Raw genomic sequence first — 6,720 nt, 5'->3', positions numbered from 1 at the left:
CTCAACACAGACAGAAGTCACAAAGCAGAGTGCATCTCTTTACAATGATACGTGTGAGTTTAATATTGCATTCAATATTTCGTAAGGTCCCTGAAAATGGAGATACTCCATCAAGAGAAAGTTAAAGAGAAAGGGAAAGCCCACTTTTTTTGCGCACTTCTTTATTTAAAAAAGTGAATTTTTTGTTTGATTTGCATTGGAGCCAGTAAAGCATTGCAAGCACGGTCAGTAGATTCTGGGTGCAATGCTCTGGCTCCATCAGACTCTTCCTCCTGGAATGGAAAAGGGGGGATGAACGAGCCCTAAGTGAGCCCCCCCCCCCCTCATGGATCTGCAGTGACTGGTAGTTCTTTTTCCCCCATCTTGTTTGCATTTCCCGCTCTTTTCTGCTTTCTTCCCGACAGGTGATTGGTTATCTACAGTATCCAGGCAGACTTACCGTTTTAGGCGTGAAAACTATCTTGAATCTGATTGGATGAAGACTGTATCCAGGCAAACTTACGGTTTTAGGCGGGAAAACTTTTTTCCTTGGATGGCCTCTGATTGGCTGAAGACCCCTTTTTTAACCAGAAGCCGTTGTGACCCCCTCACTTTTGCCAACTGTCATCCAGATGAGCTTCCCCCCCATCCCACCCTTGTTTCACTTGTCGCGGCATTTGTTTATGTGGTTCGTCACCTCTTTGAGTGGGACATTTGGAAAATGAATTACTCTTTATTCTGATTGGTGTGCTTGGGCTTTTCTAGCCAAGCACTAGTTATTTATTTTGTTGGGTTATCTTTAATAAAGTTATGATATATTTATTTAAATTTATTTAATGTATTTAGTAAACCAATAAAAAATGCAGCGGCCATTTGTTGCCAAATAAAAGTGTTAGTGTCTTATTTTATATTTTAGAGTTGTTTTTTTTTTATTATGCATAACGTCACTTGCAGTTCCATGGATAGACTACAAGTACCCTGATGTCACCGCAATTGTTTTCCGCTGGTAACTACAAGTTGCGCTTCTGCGGTGGCTGATGTGACGTGCAGTTTCTCCATTTACAGATCCTGTCACAGGATGACGCGGCTGTGTGGGGGGAGCCATGTACCGCTGCACCAAATTCAAAACAGAGCAGCAGCCTGCGAGGAGAAGAACCCTGCAATTCAGCTAAAGTTAGAATTTCGAATGTACAAAATTGTTTTAGGAACATTTGTTCGACTTTCTAATCATTGATGGGGTCAGATTGATAATCGATTTTGACCACAGTGATGACAAATTTTGAAGGAGCATGTTGGAAATTTTTTCGTGATCAAAGGAAATTCTAACAGTTAATGTGGTTTTTGTTCGGGAAGCTCCATTCATTCCATTATCAGATGTTTAAAAAAAGAAGAAATCAAATGAAATTTTGAACGACAATTGCCAAGTCTCTGATGGCGTTATCAAACATTTGGATGGGATTTTTCGTACAAACGTTCAGGGGAAAATCTACCCGTGTATACCTTACTTAAGGCTTTGTTCACGTGGTCCATTCTGGCATTTCTGCAGCAAGGACCTACGGATCCCAGGTGTCCCCATTCAGATGGGGCCCCTGTACACATTATAGTAAATAACAGGGTGACAGCAGCCGCATCCCTCAGCCGCAGTCTACATGCAATCCTACATGGTATGATGTGGTTTGGGATAGATCATTGTTGCTGGACGCATCTATTCCAAACCAGATGTAATCATACCAAGTATGATTGGCTGCGGACTACACTTGAGAGATAAAGCCGCTGTCACCCTGCCATTCACTACAATGGGTACAGTGCCCGCATCTGAATGGGGACACCTGTGATTACTGTCGTAGCAATCCATAGGCTCTTGCAGCAGGAATGCCAGAACACCCCGTGTGAATGGGGTCTTAGCCCCAATATATCTACACACATTTAAAAACACTTAAAATTGAAACCCAATTTATTATTACATTTCAATTTAAAAGTGACTCTAATTTACTGTATATAGTCCCAAAATCTCACGTGTAGCCACTTATATTTCCATCGTGCTGCATATTCTTGGATGCAAATAATGTAAACCTTTATTCCGCCTACATCAGTTAAAATAAATCCCCAATGAGTGATTGAAATGTAACTTGGATATTGTGCAATCCCCCCACTTCATAGTGCTATAAGAGTTTAATATTGAAGGGTCTTAGTATGTGTTACCATACTTACTTCTATATTATAATATAGTTTTCTAAACATAACATCACACTGATTTACAAGAAAAGATGAATTTATTGCAGAGAAAGGATTCTTTTCATACATACATATATATTTATTTATAGATAGAAAGATATTTTTATAGAATAACCATTCAATTTTGGAACAGTATAATATACAACAATACAAGAGTTTTGTTAGTTAACTGCATAGCAAGGACAGATTATATAATCATCTGTAACAATGTTATTAATACTTTGAAACATTGAACATTATATTTTACATTTGTTTTCTATACAAGGTAGGCGATACCAACCATTGTGTATTGAAACTGTAGCAACCTATCAGATAGAAGCTGTCATTTTCATACAACAGAGCAGTCAATGAAAGCAAGCATCTGATCGGCGTCTATGGGAGGCAATTTCACTTCTATTTTCTTCCAGTATTTCTATGAGACCTAATATGTGGATCATATTGAAGGAGGAGTTGGTTAAACTTGGCACAGTGTTACTACCAGACCGGTGACCTACTAAACACATGTTAAGCAAAACCAAATTTAAACAGGCTTCTGTTGCTGGGCTTTGGGCTGTGTCATTGAGCTTGCTTTTGATATCAGTTTGAGATGATTCTAAGATCATTCAGAAATTATTAAGTCAGTTTTAGACCACCTCTTGGACTTGCATTTGACCTGGTGCAAGTTACTTTTTTATTCCCACAGACTAATATGGCAAGAGAAGCAGTTCTGCAAACAAAAGCCCGTTGACATAGGTCCTACTTTCCTTTCCTATTACTTGAAGCACCCTGTTAGAATTTATAAAGGAACTTCAACCTCCATTTCTCCCTCCTCTTACCCTTTTTACTGGGTTATGCAGAAAGAACCTACTCAAATGCCCAGTGATCCATTGGTGATCTGTAGGGATCTTCTGATCTGCCTGCTGCACAGATGGATCCTGCATCACCACCTTCTTCTCTGATATCATAATGGGGCTGGCTGTCCTCTCTGGGTTCCTGCAGCCAAGAAACAGCCATCAGGGGGCTTGCTGCAAGTATCAGGAAGAGATAACTGGCCCCCTGATGCTGCTCAGGTGCCGTAGAATACCCCAAGACCTCCTGTGATGCGAGACGTGGGTATCCCAGAAAGCCACAGGGGACACATACAACATTCTCCCCTAAGCAACAATGCAGGAAGTGCAAGGAGGGTTACCCCCAAAAAAAGTATTTAAAAAAAAAATGAATAATACATTTTAGATAGATTGGCGAGGGTGAATCTTCTCTTTAACTTTCATTCTCCAATTCCTCACACCTCTGATGGCATCATTCCTTTCTGTGCCAAATATTACTTAACAACGAGACAACACATGTACTGCCAAAATACCCAGAGACAAATAGATATATGACCTCAGCAGTAAATTTTGTGTCATCATATGAAACTTCTTTATACATAGATCTTTTTTTGATGAAGTCTGTCTTTTTTTAATTAGTGTGAAATAGTTATAAGTCTCAAAAAGTGTTCTTTGTACATGTGTCAAAGGTTTCTTAGGAATATTCGGCAAATAAATATATAATACATTTGATGGCAAAATAAAAATTGGATTAACATTGCACGTTTGGTCAATTTACTGGAGGAAACAAATGCCGCTGTGGATAGGAACTAGAATTCCAGTCATTTGATACTGCAGTTTATGGAACTGAAATTAATTGATTGGTTGATTTGGACAACATAGCTTCAAGTTTATATAAATGTAATTGATCTATGCATAAAAGTTTCCGAATATGAATACTGGTGTTTACATCCCGGACCCCTGAGGGGAAGAATTACACATATTTTCTCTATTTGAATGGTTTTACCGTCCAAATTATCTTATATGACGGCGTGGGAACGAGATATCGGCTATGAGATTTCGCTGGAGGAGTGGCACCAATGTTGTACAAGATCATCAAGAGGCCTTCTTAATGCTTCCCTGACTGAAGCTAATATTAAAGTCCTAACACGCTGGTGTCTTGTTCCAGCCAAATTGGTGAATATTCATCCGGGATCCTCCCTGCAGTGTTTTAGATGTGACAGTGTTGGCTTGATGTATCAAATATGGTGGTTATGTCCTAAAATATGTACATTTTGGAATAAAGTATATATATATAGCTATAAAATTGTCAAGGCATGAGTCCCACGTGAACCATGTTTTGCATTGCTCAACAAGTATATTCCTACAGTCTCTAAAAAGTTAAAAAAAATTGATGTTTTTTTTTCTTGGCAGCGAAAACCACTATTGCTAAGGCTTGGAAAAAAACCAAGGTTCCTTTTTCATACTTTAAAGCAAAAGTTTAATGGATTATGATCCATGGGAAACTTTATAGTATAGCACAAGATAGGAGAGCCCTCTTTGAAGTGGTTTGGGAACCTTGGAGGTCCTCTGGATGAGTCTGCCCTGTAAAATATGGGTAGATGGGGTGGTGGGGGAATGACCTTGGGAACTTTTCTTTGGGTATGATGACCCTTTTTGCTGTTTTTTCCCTGCTCATATTTGGATATAGTTTAGTATTTAATATGGATAATGGAAAGCAATGTTACTGTCTATATTTTTACTTTGTGGATGGATTGAAGGTGACAGAACTTGTGGTAGTAGAAGGGAAGGAACTAGAGATTATGTAGATATATTGGAAACTTTTTATAATTTTTTCTCCTATCTTTTGTTTGTTAGTATCTGTATTCTGAAAAATTGGAATATCTGGTTTTGTTCTTTGTTGTGTGTAAAATTTTTATGTGAAATACTGAATAAAAATATTCAAACAAAAGTTTCTGATGAAGTAGTCCCATTTCTGAAGGTGTGTTCCATCGCAGCCAATTAGATTCTGTATTTTATGCTTCCAGTACACAGTGAGGAATAAAATGAAATTGTTAAGGTATGAGTTGGAACTATGACTAACGTAACAGCCTACACGATAAACATCCCTACTTTTTTCCTTTAAGGTTGTGGAATATACCTACATTGTGTTGTGCAGTCAATGGAGGATCCTGTTTCACAAATTAGCATGCTAGCTGCTGTTCTATTATACACATCATTTATGGAACATTTTGTGTATGTTCTAGTCACCTTACGTGTAACAATGTAGCAAACACATTCTGTTGCTATCCTTGCATTTCTTATCGCCATGGTCAACTTTTTAATGGTATGTACTATCCATAATGTGCCATTTGGCCAGTACAAGCCAATACCCGTTTTTGCCTTCTGCAGTTCAGGGACCATAAACTCTACAGTTTTCTATAAACGTCTGCATAGACAAAGCCTAAAATGAGATGATCATTACCAATCTGGCTGATTATGAGTAGACTGGATCACAATTGCCTGCCTGCTGGCACATTACATACTCTATGGACAACCTTCATGGACTGACCCTGGGAGAAATACTGATTTCTGGGGATTGATTTTCCATAAATAATCACAGTTGTTCTTCTGAGTTTATGCCAATAGTGGGGGTTACCTCCTCAGTAAGAACACATGCATGTTTGGTTAATATGGGCACATTTATGCTAACATTTTTCTGAAGATAAAACAGTAGTCACCATTTTATATTTATGGACACCTAAAGGTCAAAGTGTGGAGAGAAAAAAAGTTGATAATTATCTCCTCTAGGGTATCTTTTTCTCTAGAGTAACCCAGGATGTGCAAACAACTATAAAATCCTTGGGTCACTGGTTCTGTCCTGAACCCTTTACCCTCCTGTGCCTCAGTTTTGTTTAGCAATGCTGCCTGTCACAGTGAAAGGCCACTCGTGACCTAGTAGTGGCCAGTAGTGAGGTGCATGAGGCAGGGGGGTGGGTCTGACCCACTGACTATGGAAGCTTGTCACTGTGTACAGTTTACAGCACCCTGTAGTCATCCTGGAGTCAGGGATCCAAGGAAGCTACAGAGAACATACACTTGTTGATGCCTGCAATACAGAGTAAGAATTTCGGGGGGTGGGGGGGTTTCTCCATAGGTTCACTTTAAGCCTCTACAGTTTCACAAAATGTACAGAGAGGAGAGGTCAGAGGCAGGGCAATGACCATGGACGCTGGTCACTATGTACAGATTAGAGCACCCTGCTAGTTTGGGATCCAAGGAACCCATAGAGAAGAGCCAATTGGTGATGCCTGCAATCAAGGGTAAGAATCTTGGTTTTCTCCACAGGTTCACTTTAAAGTATCTTTCCACTTTTGCAGTCAAATTTGAGAAACCCTCCACTAAATGTTTGTAAGAATACCTAAAAATAATGTAATAAATATATGTGTTACCTTTGTAGCTGTTTCTTCGGAGCAATATTATACATAGGACTCTATGGGCATCTTTTATTGGTTAAAATAGATGGGAATGTGGAGATAAGGGACAGACTTAAGGGACTTTTTTTTTTAAGTGAATAAACATACAATGCATCGCTCAAGTATTGAAATCTTTAACACTTTGATAGGACAGAGAGTCCTGCACATCTAGTATACAAATGATAATGGAGATCAGCCAGCACAGGCAAGGTTAATTATGGTAAACATAACTTCCCAGACCTCTC

Source organism: Nanorana parkeri, unplaced genomic scaffold, assembly GCF_000935625.1.
Source record: "Nanorana parkeri isolate BGI_ZX_2015 unplaced genomic scaffold, ASM93562v1 scaffold409, whole genome shotgun sequence".
Classification (NCBI taxonomy): Eukaryota; Metazoa; Chordata; class Amphibia; order Anura; family Dicroglossidae; genus Nanorana; species Nanorana parkeri.
This window is presented reverse-complemented; position numbering follows the sequence as displayed.